General features: G+C 47.8%; 1 pseudogene; it reads left to right on the forward strand.

Moving 5' to 3' along the window:
* The first annotated feature begins 1,136 nt into the window (after positions 1-1,136).
* The window catches only part of LOC144129641 (uncharacterized), a 71,257-nt pseudogene continuing 46,912 nt past the window's right edge, over positions 1,137-25,481 (forward strand).

A 25,481-nucleotide genomic window follows, 5' to 3' on the forward strand; every position in this document is an offset into this window, starting at 1 on the left:
AAATGCAACACTCCTGATTCAGGCATGCGCAGCGGGCAAGAACAGAACTAGGCGCCGGTGCATAGCGGGGAATCCGCTAATGCAAGCAGCAACAGCCATTTCATTCAAGTAAAGGAACGGGTTCAATTTAAATGTAGTCTTTGCCTTGGCAGGTCAACGGTTCCATTGATACTACAGGACTTTCAGAAACAGGGCAACGTCGGTATTGCAGAACCAACCACCATGCAACAATGCTTAGCACATTTCAAAGAACTGAAACAAGCCTTGTTATTGTAGCTTTGAATCTGGGCAGGAATGGTACTGTCGTGACCACACAAATGTAAAAGGATAAATGGGCCAGGAAACCTAGTCGATCACTAGGGAAAGTGCAAATATGCGTCTATATGTCAGCAAATAAATTTTTGTTAGTGCAAAATGTAAGGAGGATTAAGGAAATCTGGGAAGCGTTCTACACTGTCGATACACAGCTGATTGTGCTCCCCATCGCCGTCACTCAGCAGAAAAGTAATCTTGTCCGTAGCAAGCAGTCGCAGGCAAATGAAGGTAGCAGGGTGCATGTGCATTCTGACATCTCCTTCTCAAGGCTTCGAAAATGTGTTGATAAACAAACTGGTGCGGCTGTCCCAGCGAGTGCTGTTGAATAAGTACTTAACACCAGCAAAGCAGAGTTCACGAGCTGCTCTGCAACAATAGCATTGTGCACACACCCACTTTCGTACCGCTGATCTTCTGATCGAAGGGGACCGTGAGCAAAATCAACAACTAACAGTGTCACGGTTCATGAGGCGCTCCAAGATCACCAAATTTTTCAGATTACAGAGGAAACCAAGATCCCACTTCAACTTCACATTGCCAAGAATTTGACAAAGCAAAAAGAGAAAAAAAGCAAAGGAAAGATTTTCTTTATATATTGCGACGGACGCTGGGAGGACGACGAAGTGGTTGGTAACGAAGACGACGCTGAGGTGCGCGCTTGTGTGCTGAGAGTCTACTCCAAGCCATCGGTTCCTTGCGTAGCAGGTTACCTCTGCTCTTTCTACTGCTGCTTCTAGCCGCCACGTATCATTTGGTGGAGGTTGCTAAATTCGATCCCCGACCTCAAGCTGGCTCTCCATCGTGGCCGCCGTCTCGCCAACATGTCTACCGAGTCCGAGCCATCTCCCTCTCCGTCAACACCGCCAGCGGTCGTCGTCGCCCACCACCACGAACCGGGCACGTTCTGCGGCCCAGACGACGTTGACGGGGACGACTGGCTGGCCCTTTACGAACGCGTCAGCCCGCACAACAGGTGGGATCCAACGCTGATGCTCACTAATGTGATATTTTACCTGACCGGCACCGCGAGAGCGTGGTTCGAAACCCACGAAGATGACTTGACCTCATGGGACAAATGTAAGCATAAGCTCCGCGACCTCTTCGGAAAACCCATCGGCCGCCAACTCGCCGCCAAGAAGGCACTCGCGTCCCGCGCCTAAACTTCCTCCGAGCCATACATAGCCTACATACAAGACGTCCTCGCCTTGTGCCGTAAAGTTGATAAAGACATGTCCGAAGCAGATCGAGTTGGCCACATACTGAAAGGCATTGCTGACGATGCCTTTAATCTGCTTCTATGCAAAGACTGTTCCACGGTCGCTTCTGTACTTGAGGTGTGCCGCCGTTTCGAGCAAGCCAAACACCGGCGCATTTCTCACCGTTTTGACCGGCTGCCGAACACTGCTGCTAGCTCCTCCTGTGAAGATCTGCCAACATTGCGGCAGCCTTCCGACCCGGCTAACTTAACCCGTATCGTCCGCCGCGAACTGGAGGCGATGACGCCCGCTGTTTCTTCCTTGCCACTGCCGGACAACACCTTGGCCCTCATCCAAGCCGTCGTTCGCCAGGAGGTTGCGAACTTGGCCGTCCCTTCTCCTCGCGTCGTGGACAACGCTCATGCCAGCCCGGACCCTCCAGTGATCGCAGCTGCCACTTACAGTCGCAGCTTCTCGCCTCGGTACCGATATCGCAATCCTGCCGAATGGCGTACCTCTGATGACAGGCCGATCTGTTTTACCGGCTCTCGCGTCGGACACATCTCCCGTCACTGCCGCAGCCGTTGGTCCCCGCCACCTCGCCCCTACTCCTTCGTCGACCGCCGCAACGACTACAGCCCGCACTGCTTCACACCACGACCCGATCCGCTCCCTGACGAGCCCGCTCCGCACGCTCGTGGGTCCAGCCGCTCACCTTCCCCATTAGGCCGCCGCTCCCGTTCTCCTCCCACACGCCGCAGCCCTTCTCCTTCGACCTCCCGACATTTCTCGGAAAACTAGCCGATGCAGCCCCCGGAGGTGACGCTGCATCATTGACCCGGCCTGAAAATTCTCTCTTGACCCCCGCTGCCCAACGTAATTTCTTGCATGTTCTCGTGGATGGTGTCCCGGTCCTTGCCCTCATTGATACTGGCGCCCAAGTGTCTGTCCTGAGCTCTTCTTTGCGCTGCCGCCTGAAGAAAGTTTTAACGCCTGCCACCGTGTCCACGGTTCGCGTCGCCTATGGCAGCCCCGCTGCCGTGATTGGAATGTGCACTGCGAGAGGCAGCATTGCCGGGCGTCATATACCCGTTCTGCTCACCGTCCTGACCCGGTGCCCTCAGGACATAATCCTTGGCCTTGACTTTTTAACCGCCCATTCAGCTCTTATTGACTGTTCCTCAGGCCTTCTTCGATTGGATCTGCCCCTGTGTAATGACGACTCCACCAGCTCACCTCGCCTTCAATCCATCGAGTTTGCTCGTCTCCCGCCACAAACTGCTGTCTACATCCCTCTGTCGCCTTCACCTCCTGTCCCTGATGGAGACTACGTCGCCTGCCCTATCACCGCTGTGATTCTGAATCGTAATGTCCTCTTTCCCCACACCATTGTCCACATCAACAACTGCACCTGCCTCCCTGTCCTCAACTTCAGCCTGTCCCCTCAGGTACATCCGACCGGCATTTCCCTTGCAGATCTGTCCCCATTGACCGATTGCACAGTTTCTGTCCTGGCTCCTGACCCAACGACTGCCGTGTCTCCAATGTCCCTATATCGCAACCCTCCCGTGAGGACTATTTCCCGGATGATCGCGGCCGATCTGCCCTCTGCTGATTCTACAGCTCTTCACAGCCTTTTGTCCTCCTACAGTGATATTTTTGACTTTGGGGACCGTCCCTTGGGTCAAACCTCTGTTGTCGCCCACCACATTGACACCGGCGAAGCCCGCCCTATTCACGGACGGCCCTATAGAGTCTCCCTCGCAGAGCGCCGTGTTATTCAGGCAGAGGTGGACAAGATGCTGGCCCGCAACATCATCGAGCCTTCGAGTAGTCCTTGGGCGTCCCCTGTCGTGCTTGTTAAAAAGAAAGATCAAACCTGGCGATTCTGCGTCGATTACCGCCATCTGAATGCCGTCACAAAGAACGACGTCTACCCTTTGCCCCGAATTGACGACGCTCTCGACTGCTTGCACGGCGCCAGTGACTTTTCCTCCATCGATCTTCGCTCAGGGTACTGGCAGATCGCTGTCGATGAACGGGATCGGGAGAAAACATCCTTTGTCACCCCGGACGGCCTGTACCAATTTAAAGTCATGCCTTTCGGCCAGAGCAATGCCCCTGCGACCTTCGAGCGCATGATGGACTCCCTCATGCGCGGTTTTAAGTGGACGACATGCCTCTGCTACTTAGATGACGTGATTGTTTTTTCGTCTACATTCCAAAGCCACCTGCATCGCCTTTCAGCCATCCTTGCCGTCTTCCGCCGCGCTGGTCTTCAGCTGCACTCGAAGAACTGTACCTTCGGCCGCCGTCAGCTCAAGGTCCTTGGCCACCTGGTCGATTCTGCTGGGATCCAACCCGACCCCGACAAAGTACGCGCCGTGCGTTCATTTCCTAGTCCGCGCTCCTCCGGTGATGTGCGCAGCTTTCTCGGCCTATGTTCCTATTTCCTCCGGTTCATCCAGAACTTTGCTGAAATAGCCCGACCTCTTACCACGCTCCTCAAGAAGGACATCCCGTTCTCCTGGGGACCCCCCCCCCCCCCAAGCTGACGCCTTCAGAGCCCTTATCAGTGCCCTCACTGCTCCACCTGTGTTGGCGCACTTTGATCCTTCAGCCCCTACGGAACTTCAGACCGATGCGAGCGGCCATGGCATTGGTGCCCTACTTGCTCAGCGGCAACGCAACCAGCTTCGCCTTATTGCGTACGACAGCCGTCTCCTTTCTGTATCAGAGCGCAACTATTTTATCACCGAGCGGGAATGCCTCGCTCTGGTTTGGGCTATTGCAAAATTCCGCCCTTACTTGTTTGGGCACCCTTCTCTGTTATCACGGATCACCACGCCTTATGCTGGCTTTCTTCGCTCAAAGACCCTGCTGGCCGGCTGGGGCGCTGGGCTCTTCGCCTTCAAGAGTACACATTTTGTGTCGTCCACAAGTCCGGCCGCTTGCACCAGGACGCGGATTGCTTGTCCAGTTACCCTGTCGATCCGCCTTCCTCCAACGAATGCGAGGCTGACGCCTGCGTCTTATCCATCTCGGCCCACCGCAACATTGCGCAAGAACAGCGCTTGGATTCGTCGCTACGTTCCCTCATCGACCGCCTCACTGCCAACCGCTGTGATGCGTCCCTCGCCCCGTTTGTGCTCCATGAAAACGTCCTATACCGGCGCAATATGCGGCCTGACGGCGCTGACCTCTTGCTCGTGGTCCCTCAACACCTGCGCAGCAGCGTCCTTGAACAGCTTCATGACGTTCCCACGGCCGGTGATCTTGGAGTCTCCCGCACCTACGACAGCGTGCGTCGCCGCTTCTTTTGGCCCGGTCTATACTGTTCTGTCCGCCGTTATGTGGCCGCTTGCGAACTGTGCCAACGGCGGAAGACGCCCTCGGTTCTCCCTCCCGGGCACCTTCAGCCGATTCCCATCCCCGTAGACCCGTTTTCCCGTGTCGGCCTCGACCTGCTCGGCCCTTTTCCGGTGTCTGCTATGGGAAACAAATGGATCGTGGTCGCGACGGACTACTCCACGCGCTACGCTATTACTCAAGCGATCCCAACCAGCTGCGCAACTGATGTCGCTGACTTTCTCCTGCGCGACGTCATACTCCACCACGGTGCTCCCCGTCACCTGCTCACCGATCGCGGTCGCTGCTTTCTTTCCAAAGTGGTCGCCAAACTCCTCCGCTCCTGCTCCTTCCGTCATCAATTCGCCACGGCCTACCATCCGCAGACGAACGGCCTCACTGAACGTCTGAACCGTACCCTCACCTACATGATTTCCATGTACGTCTCCGACCATCACCGCGACTGGGATATTAGCCTCCCATTTGTTACATTCGCCTACAATTCTGCGCGTCACGATACAGCCGGTTTCTCCCCTTTTTACCTTCTCTTTGGCCGCGATCCTTTGCTGCCCTTCGAAAGTGTACTGCCCGCCACCGCCTCCATGAGTCCTTACGCTCGGGGCGCCATCGCTCGCGCCGACGCTGCCCGTCTTGTCGCCCGCCAGCGGCTGTCGGCCTCCGAAGTCAATCAGAAACGACGTCATGGCTGTCGCCGTCGTGAAGTCACCTACTCTCCTGGCTCCCTTCCCGCCGTGTGGGCATTTGTGAAAAAGTGCTCCCCCGATATAAAGGCCCTTATCGGGTCGTACGTCCGGTGACCGCGGTGACGTACGAGATCACCCCGCTACATCCGCCATCTCCGGCCGCTGCACCCCGCACCGACATCGTCCATGTGCCGCGCCTCAAACCTTACAACTCGCCGTCTAGCTGGCCTGTGTAGTGCGCACCGGGACGGTGCTTTTGCCGCGAGGGGGGGTCATGCTACGGACGCTGGGAGGACAACGAAGTGGTTGGTAACGAAGACGACGCTGAGGTGCGCGCTTGTGTGCTGAGAGTCTACTGCAAGCCATCGGTTCCTTGCGTAGCAGGTTACCTCTGCTCTTTCTACTTCTGCTTCTAGCCGCCACGTATCAATATATATATATATATATATATATATATATATATATATATATATATATATATATATATATATATATATATATATATATATATATATATATATATATATATTCATCAAGACTCGTTATGCCCAACTTGTTCTGTGGACAGCTTTTATCCCAGCTTTGCTGCCACAGTTATTTTTTTTGTGCAACAGAGTGGAATGCACGTTGGAATGTAGACTCATGAGTTAACACATATTAGAGATTCTACACTGTGAACTAGCCGTGATTTAAATGCGGGAATGATTCTTGTTCTTAATCGCGTAATACCATGTTGTCACAGCCTAAACCGAGATGGCTAGAGGAAGTGTTCAGTCACCCATTCATCGCGCAAATATTTATTGCAGACAAATGTCTGCACAGCGGGCAGGAAATAAAAAGAAATGACGCCCCCGAAGATACATCTGCACTGCACACCCATGTTTTCACAAAAGTCACACAGTGCCGCCGGCCACTCGTGACCCGAGCACCCATAATCACAAAATGTATTGAATGGAGCACCAAGACGCAAAAGGATGGCGGCGTTGCTTTTGTCGCCGCAGAAAACAGACGGCCGTTCAACCACGATCGTGCTACGTCGCACACACGGCAGTATTCGAGCACAGTGCCCGCACGAATCGGGGTCAAAGTGGTAATGGATACGTAGCAAAAATAACATCGTGTGGTCGCGATCACTGCAACCATCACAACGAATGCGACTAGCTGCGTAACGCCACGATCATTTCAGCATTCGGAAAGCACGGCGTCCGTCGTGAGCTTTCGCAGGTACATACACATTTCGCTGCCTTGACGTAAAAGCACTCGCTCCGATCGCAATCACGTTCACTACGCGGACACTTGTCACTGTGCTATGCAGCTCATGCACGCACAAGAAATTGACTGTGAGCAGCTGTTACTCGCCGCAGTCCGTGATGATCCTCGTAGGAATTACAAACTCTTGCAATAACCACAAACAGCTCGAAATAAACACTTCGCGACACCGCCACTGCACAGGTCTTGCATCGGTTTGAAGAGGCGCTCTGTCAACTCCGTCAGCGTAGATGATTACAGAACGCAACTAGTGGAACTATTGCGTGTTGCGGCAATGGTTCCACAAGACCTGAGCCTTGAGTGACACACACGCGGAGCTCCCACTGACACGCTCTCCTTTTCTTCCTTGACCACTTCTACCTCCTTTTTTTACACCCACTAAAAAACACTATCATGATCATCACAACGACTACACCCTAAGAAACCTTTTCGATGCCAGAACCGCTCTAGTAAAAAAAACGGTGTTCTGAGGCTAAATTTCACTAAGAAAAATTTAGAATTACCTTAGTAGAAGGCTGTTACAATGGCGCATTCTGCAATCGACTCGCGTCAGCTGTTTCAATGTGCGCACTGCCAGGTACTAGAACGGCTAATCGGTGAACGTTTCTTCTCCACTGTATTATTCATTGCCAGGCTGCATTTGGTGATTAAGACAATGTGCCGATTACAGCCCCTGCCCTTGGTGGATTGCTGATGACAGGCAACGCAGTTTACATTGTACCTGGCCCCGCAATGCACCGATTCCAACAATGCTGGATGGTTGAAATGAGAAGTGAAAGCGACCACTTCATATAATCCAACAGCTGGTATTACAGAAGCCAGAAACGGACGTTGAAACAGTGTGGCGTTTAGAGGATATTTCTTGATACCATAATACCACACGGCCATGGACTTAGGGTATTTTGATGGACGACTCCATTTTATGGCTAGCAGCTTGGCCTACCTGTCGACACATCTTTTTCGTGAACAGTACAAGGTACACAACAGTCGCTTGTCATATGTTTCATGCGGTCGTGCTTTATCTTAGTTACATTGTTTGCAGCAACCATTGCGCTGATGCTTAAAAGCGCTTCCTTGTGCCATCACGAGGCTCTGGCTGGACCTTCATATGGCTGGCCCCTTGGTATTTCATCTTTACAACTTTGTCCGCAACAACAGTACAATAAATGACGTGGTACCTTTCTTTCCTACAACAATAAAGCAGTTCCTATTAGTCTGCTATATAAAGCTGACTGCGGATGCGCCCTATCTTTTCGCCTGTTTACTGACACAGCTTGTTACAGGGGTGATGGTGTCATTTTTGGCCTATATTCAAGACGAAGTTAATGTCTGGGAGTGACCCGCCACGATGCTCTGATGTGCACCCCACTTTTGTTCAAGTAAATGGTAGGTCTTGACGGGGTCTGATCTGAGGCGGCCTACCACTGTCCGTCAGCGGCGATAAAGAAAAGTAAATGAAATTATTCGGGCAGCGTGCATGGCAGAATTACTTTTTGGGAGACTAAACTATAACTGATTACTTCATATAAAATACGCGAATGTAATTTAATCGTACTCTTGCTCACAAAAACAAAGATTACAATAAAATTACTTCTCGAAAGTGAAAAATAACTTTTAAACTACATTCTATTCCTGGCATGCAAACAACCAAAGCAAACAAGCTGTCGCAGTGGCTCAGTGGTTATGATACTCGGCTGCTAAACCGAAAAATGTGTGTTCAACCTTGGCCGTGGCGGTCTCATTTCGATGAAGGCGAAATGCTAGAGGGCCATGTACAGGTGCGAACATAACAGAGCGAGCATTTTCGTTTTAATTACAATCACGCCTTTCCTATTGGCCAAGAGAAAACATCTTGTGTACACGAGAAAGCGCGGTGACGTTCCCTATCAGCCTGGACATACCACAGTTGCCAGTTTCAGTTAGGAAAGGCGTAATAAATGTTCGAAGGCAAATTCATGCTCCGTTTACTTTTTTCCGTACCTGTACTGTGCGATGTCAGTGCACGTTGAAGAACCCTAGACGGTCGAAATTATCAGAGCCCTCCACTACGTCCTCCGTCATAGCTAGATTCCCTGTGGCAAGCTAAACCCCCAAAACCAAAACGAAGCCACAGCGACAAGATCGAAAGAAGCATCAAATCATCTCTCTAGAAGTGACATACACTTTTTTTGGTCTTACCGCCATATTCCGGCCCAGCCAGCTATTCCCTCATTGTTTTTCCTAAGCACGAGCTATTAGAAAGATTGCAAAACCCGACCGAAAAATTGAAAACCGAAATTGGCAAGCACCCGTCTTTCACTGAGCTGGCAACGGATAACAGAGGCGAACCCAAAACCTTTAATGCTGTCCGAAGCTGTCTCTACCATTTTAAGCCTGCGAGGCAGGTTATTTATTACTTCGGCTGTCCCAGGAATCGACACTGGAGGCCGGCACATGGTAATGTTCTCGCCACAGGCATTTCCGCCTGTTGCCCGGTGCCCCGTGTCGACGAGCTTAACATAGCAAACGTTGTACTCTTGGCCGACGTAACCGCGAGAGTCCGGCTTCGAACGCTTCAGACTAGTTTTAAACACCGATGTTCGCCTCCTTGCACCTTCGGCGCCATATTCATGGCCTCACATTTCCATCCATTTCATATATCTAATGCATTTAATGAGTACTTCCACTCCGTATTTTCTTGAGACAATAACGTCATCCAGCCAGTCATCACTGCTCGTAGTGCCGTGCCAATCGATGATATTAATATTAGTGAAGAATATGATTTAAACCTAATATTGAGACGGCACGAATTAAAAGCATTTAAAAGCCAACCTAGGAAGCTATTCTTATCTTGCCAATTTTAGTATAGCCATAATTGAACAGTGTTTTTTTATGTTTTACTCTCGTCTCACAAAAGAAACATGAAACTCTGCATAACACAAAATGACTCTATAAATTGCTCTTGCTTTTGTGTCGTTTCCAGAAACATTCTTAAGTTTCAGTGTCAATTATATCTTTTTTGTATGATTTTGTACAGCAGCTATTTCTGCTGATTTATTCGTGTAATTCGCGCAGCGTCCTATTATGTGTGATTTGTTTTATGTCATTGGTATGCAACAGTATCTGCAACACGCGTCTGTAAAAGTGTGATATGTTGCATTTTTTATCTTTTTTTATTACAGGAGGAACACTTTATTCTTTCGTTCTAAGATTTGTCTTGTATATGCCCCACTGTTGACTGTTTAGGGTCAGAGGACTCGTTAGGCACCAGCAGCCCTTAGCTTCTCTCCCTGCATCAAGCTCTGTGTTTCTTCTATGCTAAAATAAAAGAAAATAAAAAGACGAGAAAGATGAAAAGAAGTCTGCTTGACCTGATTGCATCGCGCACTTGTTTTTTGGTACGGTACTCATTATCAACCTGTCGGTATACCTTGCTGTCATATTTCGCGAGCCTCTAAATTCCTGTACAGTTCCTTCATCCTGGAAAATGGCTCAAGTTCTCCCTTTATTCAAGAGGGCTAACAAGCAAACTATATCCATTTATCGACATATCCCTCTAACCTCACAATGATCTCATGCATGTAAAATTTTAGAGCACATTATCTAAAAACACATCATGGAATACCTGGAATCACATAATTTAATAACAAATGCTCAGCATGGCTTCAGAGGCGGTTTCAGCCCGTTGACACAACTTAATTCGTTGACTCATGATATTTGCAGTAACACTGATGCGGGTAAGCAAATACACGCAATATTCATTGATTTTTGTAACGCCTTCGACAAAGTAACCCATTCGAAACTAATATATAAACTTAAGACTATCCTGAGCAACCCCCGCCTTCTCAACTCAATTTCAAGTGTTCTTTCTAATCGTTCTCAATTTGTCTCTTTCAGCGGAACTAATTCTAGAGTAGCAGACGTGCCCTCAGGAGTTCCTCATGGTTCTGTATTGGGTCGCATGCTTTTCTTGATTTTTATAAATGAATTACCTTCTGACATAACGTGTAATCTACATCTGTATGCTGATGACTGCGTGTTATATCACAAAATTACATGCCCTGATGCCCACTTAGACCTTCAGCAATCATTCTCAGAATTTAGCTCTTGGTGTTACACATGGAAAATGACGATTAACATACGCAAAACTGTTATCACTTTCATTTACACAATAGCACCTTCCGCGTTTACTTACAAAATTAAAAATACACCCTCCTGAGCGTGAATCAATACAAATATCTTGGTCTCCTTCTTGCACCCACCATGTCATGGTCCCAACATATAGATTTAACAACATCAAAGGCACTTAAAAAGCTAGGATGCCTGCGTGGCACAATAAAAGCTGCTCTTAGAGATGCAAAACTTCTAATCTAATAGTCGCTAGTTAGTCCGCTACTTGGATACGCCTCTTCTCTTTGGAACACGCATAAACAACGCGAAATTAACCAAATCGAGGCAGTCCAGAAAAAAGCCATTCGTTTCATATACCACCGGTTTGGTAGGAATTTCTCGCCTTCCACAGCTTTTTCATCACTGGGCCTGCAACTGTTCTCAGCTCGACGAAGGGCTGAATCTTTAAATTTCAGCATTGTATTATTAAATCTTCTTGCCGGACCTCTGCAAATGATAATCTAATCCCAGCTAGGCTAACTAAAAATAGAAGTCGTTCGCAGCCTAACCATCACTCCTTATTTTGCCCGCACGGACACTTTTAAGCACAGCTTTTTTTCGCGTGTAATCGAATGCAGGAATTCTTTAGCGGGTTGTACGCGCTCTCTTCCCTTAAATCTGTTTTTAAAGGCTACTGAATAGTTTTGCCTTTCCTCGCATTTGTTGTTTCTGTCTACTCATATTGTCCGTGCTGTTTTCCGTTGCTGTGCTGCTTGTTTCTCAACATTGCTTTGTTTACACCCACCCCTGTATTATCCGAATAGGGCTGCAGTGTGTACAAATAAATAAATTGCTGCGAGCATTGCGTAACCGATAAAAATACCTTTTATATATATATATATATATATATATATATATATATATATATATATATATATATATATATATATATATATATATATATATATATATATATATATATATATACACACAGCCAGAGCAGACGCGTTAAGGCAGGACTGATGACTGAAATAGTGTTCATATATGGAAGCAATCTTCGAGATAGCAAACAAAAAGCTGGCGGTCTCCATCGTGGCATGTTCGTTACTCTGCAGTACGTAGTGGACGACGAAGTGAAAGCAGTTTTCTCCCAGCCACGTCGCGCGTATGATTAACAACCATTGCCGATGCACTAGAGATGCGTGAGGCTGGTAGCAGGAGAGCCAAATCATTACTCTTTTCCTTTAGTGGTGTGCTTGAGAGCCGATAGTTGAGCAGCGCGAGTGCAACACCGAAAGCAGACACCTCCAGACAGAGGCAGGTATTCACAGCACAGCCACTGTTACCTCCAATTCAGTGACGAATCTATGCGGTCACACGGCAAAAATGGAGGAAACAGTTGCAGGAACTTCACGCGTAGCGTAAACACCTTAATTGGCCGTAAGACACGCATCGTGAATCTCGTATATGCCGACCACCTGTTTTCTGACATGTTGAATTATAGCTTTTCCTCGTCTAGTGAGCAGAGAAATCACCATGAGCCTCGAAATGTTAAGTACCATTGAGAGATCGAGCGTACTTCATAGGAGCGCAGGAAAGACTTCGCAAAAGCGCCCACAGCACGTGCTAGCGGCTTCAACATACGGCGACTTCAGTAGCGCTGCTTACACGGAGGATCTAATTAAACTCGCTCATTAACACATGGCTCAGGAGAGGCCGCGGGCAGCACGACAGCAAGCATGAACTCTTCGGCAAAGTCAGCAGACATTCCCGACTCACCATTCTTATGTAGCGAATTTCCAGAAAGTAAAAGAAAGGTGTAATAATCCGGCGTGTGAGTAGTCAAGCACATGGCTAAGAGAGCCTCAGAGAGGGTCATGTAAACGCAAACGCATGATATCATGTGCCAGGAAGCAGAAACACTCTGCGGCACTCTCTGGGAAACTGTCAACTGCTAAGCCACGCCCTGAATTGCAGCGCAATTCGATATCGAACAGTCATGCACACGCCGCACAATCTTTTTTGCGGCTTTGATAACAAAGGAAGCAAGAAAGAGAGAGGAAGTCACGCCTTGTGACACTCGCTCAGCAAACACCCTCGAAGCCGCGCGCGACCAGTTGCATTGGCGATGACAGCGCCAAAACAGCGGATAGCAGACACTCCTGGCTTGGTCGGAGCGCGCTGGGAATTTTTCACCACTTCTATACTTCCGTTCAGCTGCGAAACGCCCAAACCACAGATACGACGGCCGGTTGTCACAAAATCGGGGACATATTCGCATATTGAAAAATAATTTTAAAAAAACTGGCGCAGCGCGGAAGAAATCTCGCCCGCGTGCGCCGGAGAGGAATCTAGAGGAACCTACAACCGTGGAGAAGGAACCTCGGAAAGCGCCTAGCCTTGTGTGTGGTGCTAAGTTCGGTTCGACCTTGTGAGGCATTGAAGGTCATGTTTAGAATAGTTCAGTGGCGGCTTACGACCGCGCGCATGCGTCACTTCCGATGTCGACGAAGGCTGTTGTCTAATGCACATCAAAATCAGATCTTGTACCTCGAGGAGTAGGGCTTTCACTCTAAAAGGGGCTGTATTGGGGGGCTCCGGAAATATTTTCACGCGAGCATCTTTAACGCACACTGACAGCTTATATCACACGGGTCCCTTTTGCCTATCACCTCATCGCAACGTACCGAAAGTTGCAGTGCTTTTAAGGTGAGAGAGACCTTGTGAACGCCTGTAAACATGTTGAACTTTCGAAAATAGAAGCGTATGAATAGAGCGGCACTGATCGAAATTGTGGCGACCCGCTGGGCCAGTGCTAGCCATGTGCCTAAAAGGAGGTCACGTGGGCGCATGCTACACAGAACGCAGGGACTGGTCGGTAGCCGCTGTTCCATCCACCGCCAATACAAAGCAACGGCAATAAATGAAGTCGCGGCTGTGAAGTTCACAGCGACCGGCAGCGCATACTTATGCCACTTCCATTTTCGAGGGCGTCGCTGGTCAGGCCGTTCACCAGAGACCAAAACCGAAGGGTGCGGCCGGAGTGAGTCGCGAGCAATAAACACTCACGCGCGCTCACCCTCAACAATAGCCTTTAATTTTTTTCCCAGCTTTCTCTTACTCAACAACACACCGTCAAACTATTTTGCACCCGGAAAACCCTGTGTAAAAACACCCTTTCTGACTCGGTCCATTTGTCTAACTAACGACTCATTTTACAGGGATCTCTTTCCCTCCAGTAAGCTCATCAATCTACATCGGGAACGCCAGATCACTGATTACGCCAAATAATTTTCTTTTCCAATATAGTACAGATAAAACACTTAAGCCTTTCTTGCCTCATGAGTGGCGTGAATGGAAATTATAAACTGTAGTTGTCCGCACAAGTGTCCGCCTGAACTGCCAATCATAAGTAGTGTAGTAATTAAAATAAAATGTAAAAGTTCATGGCTAACATACATGTAGTGGTAGTAGTGGTAGTAGATAGACAGTAAACATAGTTTGGATAGTGATAATGATAGCTACTCATAGTGGCAGTTAGTGCTAGAGATATGCAGTACTAGTGATGGCAGCGAGAGTGATAATGGTTTATGGTTTATAGGGATTTAAAGGGACCCAGAAAGAGGTCTAAATAAAGGTGCGATATGTCTGGGATGTTAAATACGACGGTTCATAATTATCCCCCAGTAAAAATTATTTTAAAGCGTTTTGTGAAAGCTGAGTTATGCGCCGACAAAATTTGAACTTCCGCGTCTTCGCGCCTTTCCCTCTCCTCTCGCAAGCCAAAACGGCGGCGCTCCTCCGCCGGCCCCTCTCACTCGGCCCCTCCCTACTTCCGCCGGCTGCGGAGCGCGCAGAGTGGCCTTGGCCGCGGTGGCGCGTGACGTCTGAAAGAATTTGGCGCTGTGAACCAATGATTAACCCTGGATGCTGACGTCATTTGCAAGATGTGACGTCGTCTGCCAGGTTTTCGTGCAAACGCCCGGCACCGTGCGTCGCCGTGAGGTGCGAAAGTGGGAATTTTTAAAAATTTATAGTAAAGTTCTCGCTCGCGTTTAAGGTCTCGTACGCGGCACGAACGCTCGGTGTCCTGTACTCTACATACTGCAAACATTTTAAAGCGAAGCTCAAGCACTCCTTTCTGTGGCCCTTTAACGTGCAAAGCGACTTAGGCTATGAGCGACGCCGTATAGAAGGGCTCGGGAAATTTCGGCCACCTGGTGCTCTTTCACGTTCGTTGTCATCGCAGAGGACACGGGCCTCAAAAATTTGAAAATTGTTTTTTAAGGAAAGTAAATGACGCAGTAACTGTCTCGCATATCACGGTGGACATCCAAACCGCGCCGTAAGGGAAGGAATAAAGGAGGAATCAAAGAAGAAAAGGCAAAAGTCGTGCCTTAATGGAGGTCTCTGGGATAATTTCTACCACCAGAATAGACGCCACTATAAGCTGAGGGGCTTTGTATTAATTATATTGTGAACAATTTTCGGAACACAATTCGCCTGCTGCTCGTAGAATCCGCATGGTTCGATTGTTGCCTAGAAAGTAAATCATCTGACTTTTATCACCTGCTATAGAAGCTGCAAGGACCATCAGAAAGATTATTGCTTTAGCGCCAAGCAAGCCCCAGCATGGCAACCGCTCTTCTCGAAGGCATCCCGACCATATTTCGACAGCAATGACTGCATTGCGGTATGTCCTGCGTTCTAAAACACTCAGTAGAACATGTGTTATAGAAGACAGGAGCTTATGACCAGAGAAAAGCTCTATTTTCAGTTCAGTCAAAGGTCTCGCAAACGACATTATCCGAAATCAAGGCGCCAGAACGCACAGGCAAAACCTGCGATCCGCGCGATAGCGATGTAGGCCTAGAGCAGCACGTATGAGAGTAAAGACCACTGCGGTATCGAAAAAATTGCTGGTGGCTTCGCTCAGGTTAAAACTGGTCGAAAGCGAAAGCTGCATCTCCCTCGCTGCGTTTGTGTCGAGCAACTGGCGGTTTCTATAGATAGCCATACTGACACACACACAGTAGTAAGAATTTTGTAGCGAGAGCTGCACTGCGCCAGCTGTTCGAGCCTTCAGCGTGGCACCCTTTGAGTTCCGTGGCGGCGCCGTGGTCACGTGGCCGCGGTTAGTCACGTGGTACGGAGCAGATGCTGCTGCCGGTTGGTTGGTTTTTTTTTTTTGGGGGGGGGGAGGAAATGGCGCAGTATCTGTCTCATATATCGTTGGACACCTGAATCGCGCCGTAAGGAAAGGGATAAAGGAGAGAGTGAAAGAAGAAAGGAAGTAATAGGTGCCGTAGTGGACGGGTCCGGAATAATTTCGACCGCCTGGGGATCTTTAACGTGCACTGACATCGCACAGCACACGGGCGCCTTAGCGTTTTTCCTCCATAAAAACGCAGCCGCCGCGGTCGGGTTCGAACCCGGGAACTCCGGATCAGTAGTCGAGCGCCCTAACCACTGAGCCACCACGGCGGGTCAAACCGAGCTGCAACAGCTGTGCGCATGCGCCGTGTTGAGTGGGAGGGTGAGGAGCGGGGGAGAGTGAATTCATGTTCAGAGATAAAGATGAAGAACGCTCAGCGGAGCGTGAATAACTGACTTTCCAATTCGACTGCGCGAGTTCTACTCGCCAGTTGTAGCTCTAGCGCCACTCCAGCTTTAGCCAATTTTTAATTTGTTAAACATCTTGGTTTCTTCGAAATGGTATTAAAGGCGCTCACACAAAACAGTAAATCATAATTGGATTTTGGGGAAAGAAAATGGCGCAGTATCTGTCACACATCGCGGCGGACACCTGAACCGCGCCGTAAAGGAAGGAATAAAGGATGGAGTGAGAGAGGAAAGCAAGAAAGAGGTGCCGTAGTGGAGGGCTCCGGAATAATTTCGAGCAACTGTGAGACAGGCGTCATTTCGTTTCCTTAAAATCAATATTCATTTGATTTTCTTTCTCTTACGGGCGTGGTTCGAGTTTCCACCGAGATATGTGAGACAGGCGTCAGTTCTCATGGTTTGACCTATACCTACATTCAAGGTGAATATTGCAGCCACACTGACATCTAGCTACATTCAAGTTCCAACTTGAGGCCCCGCTGACGGCTGTAAAAGCTGGCGTAGTGAAGCTTTTCGCTTCAAAATTAGCTGCCGTTTAACCACTGCAGGACCTGGTTAGAGAGCGAAAGTTGTGGTGCATCGGGCAACTAAATGCGGCTTGGCATCCGTAACGTTTAGTCGCTTAGGCACACTGATTAAGTAGCGCTTTCACCCGGCCACACTGGCAGTAAAATTAATTGTTGACCACGCGAGGTTGGTCACCCAGTGAACGCTGGGCTTATTGCTGCAGTGCCGCGTGTCTGCCACAACGTCGTCAGCGCTAATGCATGCAGCCACATTTCTCTCTTTGTGTCCACGGCTCCATACTACTCAAAACAAACGTTGCCGGCACGCGAGTTTTAATGCAAAATTAAGACGGGACCGTCTCGATGACATTGAAGTATCTACCGTTAGCTGTTTGATAGCGCAATCTATTGTCCATGAGATGTATTACTACGTGATCAGGCTACTTTTCGAAACCACGCAGCGAGCAGGCGCCTACAGCCTTGTGAGCTGCCGAGTGCTAAAGAACGGCCGCCATGTTAAGCCTAATCATAACACAAATATTAACCTAATTAGGCCATATTGATGTCTAACATGTTGTACTAATCTAACCCGTTACGAATGTGCCCTTAGTGAAAACATGACCTCATCAGTTAATTAATTATAATAAATAAATTTAGGTCTAACCTTATATATATTAACTTCATTAGTTATATTGGCTTCTAACGTGTTTTACTCATTTCGAGGATTCCAAAGATATAATTTCAAATATATTACTCTTTTTTGGATGACCTCATTATTACTGAGTTATAAGCAATTAAACAAATTTACGTGACTACCTATTTATGACGTCACAAAATTACTGATCTCACCAATAAATCATCAGCAGCCTGACTGCACTCACTGCGCGGCAAAAGCCTCTTCCATGTCTCTCCAATTAAACCTGCCCTTTGCCAGCTACATCCACACTTTGGCGTGCAAACATCTTAACCTCATCCGCCTACCTAACCTTCAGCCGCCGCCTGCTACGATTACTTTCTCTTGGAATCAACTCCGTTAGCCTTAAAGAATCGCGGTTTTCTTGCCTTCGCATTAAATTGCCTGCCCAAGCCCATTTATTCCTCTTGATTTCGACTAGGGTGCCATTAAGCCGCGTTTGTTCCCTCACCAACTCTGCCCGCTTCCGATCTCTTAACACTACATATATCATTTTTCTTTCCATGGCTCGCGGCGTTGTCCTTAACTTAAGCTGGATCCTTTTTGTTAGCCTTCACGTTTCTGCCCCGTAGGCGAGTACCGGTAAGACACACTTGTTTTACACTTCTCTTGAGGGATATTCGTAAACTGCCAATCATGATCTCTGAGAACTTTCCGTATGTGCTCCACCTCATTCTTATCCATCTAGATATATTCCCACTCATGATTCGGATCGCCTGTCACTACCAGCCCTAATTAGACGTATTCTTTACCACTCCCAGCCCCTCGTTGCCAATTCTGAACTGCTGTTCCGTTGATAGATTGTTGAACATTACTTTAATTTTCTGCATATTAATTTTGAGACCCAGCGTTCTGCTCTGCCTGTCTAACTCATTGATCGTGATTTGCAGTTGACCTCCTGAGTGACACAGCACGGCAATATCATTACTGAATTGCAGATTATTTAGGTATATTTTATTTACTTTTATTCCCAACTGTTCCCAATTCAGGCCTCGGAATACCAGGCGGTGAATAGCATTGGCGAGATCGTGTCTCCTTGCCTGGCGCCCTTCCTTTTTGGAATTTTATTGCTGACTTTATGGAGGACTATGGTAGCTCTGCAGTTGCTATATATATATAATATTATATATATATATATATATATATATATATATATATATATATATATATATATATATATATATATATATATATATATATATATATATATATATATATATATATATATATATTCCAGTATTTTGACATAATGCTCTTCTACAATCTGATTATACAATGCCTGTATGACTGCTGAGATTTCCACTGAGTAGAATGCTTTCTCGTAATCAATGATGGCTATTTATAGAGGTTGTTTATATTCTGCGCATTTCTCTGTCACCTGATTCATAGTGTGAATATGATCTATGGTTGAATATCCTTTACGCAAGCCGGCCTGATCATTTGGTTGATTAAAGTCTAAAGTTGTCGTGACTCTATTAGCGATTACCTTGGTAAATAGCTTGTAGGCAACAGATAGTAAGCTGATCGGTCTGTAATTTTTCAACTCCTTGGCGTTACCTTTTTATGAATTAAGATAATGTTTGAATTCTTCCGACCTACTGGCACGGTGAGGTGAAAAGGCATTGCGTATACAGGGTGGCTAGTTTTTATAGCACCATCTCCGCTCCGTCTTATATATATATATATATATATATATATATATATATATATATATATATATATATATATATATAATTGGTTTTTTTGGGAAAGGAAATGGCGCAGTATCGCATTATATCAACGATGTATGTTTGTTCCACTCCTGCCTTGGCCACTGGCAGTATTGAATAAAATAAAATAAAACAAATCCTTTACGAAAGCCTGCCTGATCATTGGGTTGATCAAAGTCTAACTTTGCCCTGACTCTATTAGCGATTACCTTAGTAAATACTTTGTAGGCAACGGATAGTAAGCTGATCAGCCTGTAATTTTTTAAAGTCCTTGGCGTCTCCCTTCTTAAGAATTAAGATAATGTTTGCATTCTTCCAAGCTTCTGGTACAGTCTAGGTCATAAGGCATTTCGTATACAGGGTGGCTAGTTTTTCTAGCACGATGTCCCCTCCATCCTTCAACAGATCTGCTGTTACCTGAACCTCCGCAGCTAATTTTCCCCTTTCCACTGCTCCTAAGGCTTTTTTTACTTCTTCGTTCGTTACTGGCGGAATGACGCATTGCTGTCCGCTACTGTCTCTCTCATTAACGTTCTGATTACACTGTCTACTGTACAGATTTGTGTAGACCTCTTCGGCTACTTCATCTTATCCATATTGCTAATGACGTTGCTCTCCTTGTCTATTGAAGCTTACTTTTGGTTTTTACCAATGCCTAGTTTCCTCTTCACTCCTACTGGGCTTCCTCCGTTCATTAGAGCATGCTCGATTCTCTCCATGTTAAACTTCTTTATGTCGGCTAACTTGCGCTTATTTATTAACTTCGAAGACTGTGCCAGTTCTATTCTGTCGGTAGGGTTAGACGCCTTCATGCTTTAGCGTTCCTTAATCAGCTGTTCTGTCACCTAAGATAGTTTGCCGGTATCCTGTCGAGCCGTACTGCCGCCTACTTCTACTGCGCACTCCGTAACGATAGCTGTCAGATCATCCTTCATTGCATGAACATCAAGATCTTTTTCCTCAGTCAAAGCCGAATATCTGTTTTGCAGCGATATCCTGAATTCCTGTGATCTCCCTCTTACGGCTAACCCCTTAATGGACTTCCTCTTCACTAGCTTCTTCCGTTCCCTCTTCAAGTCTAAGCTAAGTTGAGACCTAGCTAGCTTATCATTCTGTGGTCGTTACTGCGCACCTTTCCGAGGAAGGCTACATCCTGAACGATGCCAACTTGAGCGCATAGTATGAAGTCGATTTAACTTTTAGTCTCACCGCTGGGGCTCTTTCTAGGTCCACTTCCTGTTCTCTGCTTTGCGGCACAGTGTATTTATGATTTGTAAATTATTTCGGTCTGCGAGCTCTACTAACTCTCTGCTGCTATTTCTAGAGCCAATCGCATAGTCGTCTACCGCCTGTTCTCTAGCCTGCTTCTTTCCCACTTTCGCATGGAAGTCGCTCATCAGTACAGTGTACTGTGATTTTACTTTGTTCATTGCCGATTCGACGTCCTCACAGAAACTTATGTAATGCCTTCGGGCCTTTAAGGATGAAATAAATGAAAAGAAATGAAACTTTCAATGGTATAATCATAATGACTGGATGCAGGCGCGTAGGCTTGCACCACTTTCAGCTTGTACCTCCTATTGAGCCTAATTACAATCGCTGCTCCCCGCTGTTAAACCTTCTCTACGCTTCCAGCTATATCCTAATTAATGAGGAATCCCACACCTAGTTGTCGTCTACCCGCTAATTCGTGATAGCACAGTATGTGTCTGTCGTTCAGAGCTGTATACGCCTGACTTGTCCTCCTAACTTCACTAAGCCCTATGTCAACCCATTCAATTCCCGCTAGTTCCTCGAGCAGCACTGCTAGGCTAGCATTACTAGATAAAGTTCTAGCACTAAGCGTTGCCAGGTTCAGATTCGAAGGGCGGCCTGTCCGGAGCCCGATATTCTTAGCACCCTCCGCTGCGTCACAGGTCTGGCCGCCGCCGTGGTCAGTTGCTCCGCAGCCGCTGGGGACTGAGGGCAAAGGGTTAATAGGTTTGTTCATGGAAGCTTGTGGCGAAGTACTACAGGAGGGTGGCCAAATCCTCTTCTGGTGAGGGAGTGCGTTGTCGGTTCTGGTTAGAGAGATCAGCACGCACCCCAGGCCTGGTTATGCAATTCCATCGACACGCGGAATTTTTTAAAACCCGCCGGAGAATTGCGCAGCACCAGGATTCGATCCCCGGTCTTCCTGCACGCGAGGCAGACACTTTGCGTCTACGCCATAGCTACATTACCAATAAGTCACCAAATAAAAATACTAATGACGTCGCCAGTTAATCACCAAATGGGTTGCTCTATCGATTTACTTTGAGGGCCGCCATCTTGAATTCCTCAGACTTGGAAAATTTGACGCCTAAGAGAGGTGGTAGCAGACCCCAAGATATCGAGAAACGTGATAAATAAGCGTTAACGCTCTTAAAAAAACGTTTAATGAAGCTCCACCTCGCTACTCAGTCACCTGATATTGTAACGAGAGGAAAGAGAATTTAGGAGTTTAGTGCCTTCATACAATATCAGGCGACTGGATAGCGGGGTAGACCTAAAGTAAACATTTTTCCTAGAACTCGCGTCCGGAAACTTGCCCGCTGCAGTACCTGAAAGCGTGGTTGAGGCTTTCACCAACTCAGGGAGCCACTTATGCACTCTTCCTTTCCTCAAAATCACTATCGAACGTTGTCAACGCCAACGCCAATAAAGACAATGGACGCCGACGGCCTACAGCTCCAGAGGATCGTTTATGCCACAATGTTGTCAATGCCAACGCATGCAGCGCACATTTGTCACTATACCGCCGCGTAGCTTAAAGCGCGACTGAGGTGTAATATTTCACAGGCGGCCAGTTTTGCGTCTCTCCTTTGCTTTCGAAGCTCCCGCTTTTCATCGGATTCGGCGCACCTTCACGCCACACGCGCTGAAGTTCGCTAAGGGTCAAAGCTGCGTGGTCTGCGAAAATCGCGTAACATGCCGTAGAAAAGCTTTCGCTTTAAAACACGCTGGATATGTCGAGCTATAATGGCCAGTTTTGTATACAAAAAATTACTTCGGTTCAATTACTGCTGAAGCTGGTTAGAGACTGAAAGCTGCGGTACATCAGCCAATTGGACACGACTTGGCGTCTGTAACGTTCAGTGCGTTCTACGCCCACCCAGCCACCCTGGAAGGTGGCAGTTAACGGTTTATCGCGAGATGTTTGTCACCAAATGAACGCTGCGGCCCATTGCTGCAGTGCTGCGTCTTCCACAACATTGCCAGCGCTAGTGTAAGCAGCCCACATCTCTCCCCAATTGCACGTATCTTAAAGCGCGATTGAGGCGTCCACTAACCCAAGAAGCCAGTTATGCGCCCTTCCTTTCCACAAAATCATCGGCATATAGAACGTTGTCTACGCCAGTGGCAATTAACACAATGAACTTCGACGGCCTATGGCTTCAGTGCCGCGTTCCTGCCACACCATTGTCAATGCCATACATGAAGCGCACATCCGGCACTACCGCCACCTAGCTTAAAGCGCGACTGAGGTGTCGATTGTCTCAGGGCGCCAATTGCGCGCCTTTCTTTTGCTTTTGAAGCTCCAGTTTTTTGGCCGTTTTGGCACAGCTTCGCCTCGGCGACTTAACGTGCATGGTTCTCAACTTAAGTCCGTATTGTACATACGGCGAAGGAGCTACTGAAGGTAAAAAAAAATATGAGATTACTGCGGCACCTGCTGCGGCATCGGAATTAGAGGAATGCGTAATCAGTGGCGCCTCTTCACCCCTCTTTGCCTAAATAATCAACAGAAGAACCGACAACTGACGAGTTGGTGCATCAAGGACATGGTAAAAAACAACGCAGCGATGACGGACACATACGAAGAAAGAACAGCGCTTGCCCGTGTCCTTTTTTCGTACGTGTCCGTCGTCGCTGCGTTGTTTTCTACCACTTCCATAAATTAATTAGGTTCCATCATTGCCCATTTTAATTGTTCACACTTGGCGCCACGCCTCGCTTTCAAATTTGGCGTCACGCTTCGGTCCGTCCATACTTACAGTTTTAAAAATTTGACGCCGTGATTTAGCTCCGCCCACTTCAGATGTTTTTAAGTTTGGCGCCACTTTTTTTTTTTGCCTCACACATTTTAACACATTTGGTCGTAATTAATTACCTTATTAACCCACCTTAACCTTTTTGTTACCTGCACACCCTCTTTTGATGCTCTGATCCAACCATACCATTCTTTTTTGGAATATATCAACTAATTCCTCCGTTATAGGACCGGTAATATTTGGTCCACGCCGAAACCGCCTACATAGCCATACAATGCTTAGGCATTACTAAAGCTTTCGCTTTAAAATGCTTGCCCAAGAACCACCGTAGTGGTGCCACGTAGAAAACTGATGAGCGGCCACTAGTGCCACGTGATGTAGCGCTCGCGCCAGACCAGCTTCATGCATCTGGCGGAAGAGGCCGCTAACAGTCAAGGACTGCCAGCCAGCCTTTAACCGCGGACACGCAACTCCCCGTCTCCAAGGCCTGCTTGTCGGGGCCGGAAAATTAATTTGTTCTTGGGCAAAGAAAATGGCGCAGTATCTGCCTCACACCTCGGCGGACATTTGAACAGCGCCGTAAGAAAAGGATAAAGGAGAGAGTGAAAGGAGAAAGGAAGAGGTGCCCTAGTGGAGTTCTCCGGAATAATTCCGACCCCCTGGGAGTCTTTAATCTGCACTGACATCGCACAGCACACGAGCGCCTTTGTGTTTCCCCTTCATCGAAACTCTGCCGCCGCGGTCGGGTTCGAACCCGGGTACTCCGGATCAGTAGCCATGTGCCCTAATCTCTTAGCTGCCACGATGCATCGAAGGAACGTCTTTTTTTACGGAAATAAAATCTGTTCAATCAATTGTAAACGCCAGATGTGGTCATTCGACTATGCGTGACTCGGCGTTCGCTTAAGGACGCGACGCCGATCGCGCATGCAGTTTCGCCATGGATGAGAGCGCGGCTGAGAGCGTGCCCGAATCGCCTGCGAAGCATTTCAAGCGTTTAAGCGCAGCCAAGTGTCATGGAGCTTTCGCTTTGTCTAACTAGGTTGAGAACAATTAAGCCACTGCCAATTTTTGCCATCAATTACAGAAAGTCAATGTTAAATTTCCTCTAAAGAACTTGGACCATAATATGCTACGTCATGAGCGTTGTTTGATCTCGAATAGAATGACTCATACGAAGGCCCTAAGACTCGCGTTCGGCTACGACCACATACTAACCATCCTAGAATGCACTGTGCATTTTCTGTCATGCACATCAGGGATAAGTACTACGCACATCTGCTGTCGACGGTGATATAGACCCCGAAGTGCTTCCTCCTCTATTCGAATGCTCTCTCCTGCACTTCACTGAGGAATATAATGCAATTATGTTTTCCATCAGTCCGTGTACTGCGCTCCTTCAAAAGAATGCAAGACGAGCTTTCCCAACAAGCTGCTTTTCCGACCTTCAGATGAGCGAAGAATCATGGCTCCAGCGGCGGGGCTGAGTTGGGCCCTTTCGACCCGCGTCGAATTTCGATTAAAAAAAAGCAAAGTTAACAGCTCACATTGCCGAAAATATACATTACAAGACTTACCCGAACAGCTGCAAAAGGTTGGGCCAGCCGAAGGCGATCGCTTGGCAACGTCTATTCCAGGGAACATCGTTTGAGCGTCGCACACTTAAAAGAAAAGCTCCTTCACCCAACCGCCAATACTACAGCTTCCCACAGGCCTCTTCTGTGACACGTCACAAACATTTGACTGTCATCAACGAACATTCTGTGGCTATGTACGGAACGCTACAAGGGCGCGCTGCTAGGCTATGCACTTCCGTTTCCCTCGTGAACTCGTGAAAACTCCGCGTTTTCAGAAGCCTCGCGCTCGTATCCTGGTCCTGGAATATTGGTTTTGGAGGAAAGAAAATGTCTAAGTAACTCTCTTACCTAACTTGGCGGACACGCAAACCGCACCATAAGGGAAGCGTTAAAGGAGGGAGTGAAAGTAGAAAGGAAGAAGTGCCGTTCTGGAAGTCTC

The sequence above is a fragment of the Amblyomma americanum genome, chromosome 4 (assembly GCF_052857255.1).
Source record: "Amblyomma americanum isolate KBUSLIRL-KWMA chromosome 4, ASM5285725v1, whole genome shotgun sequence".
NCBI classification, from domain to species: Eukaryota; Metazoa; Arthropoda; class Arachnida; order Ixodida; family Ixodidae; genus Amblyomma; species Amblyomma americanum.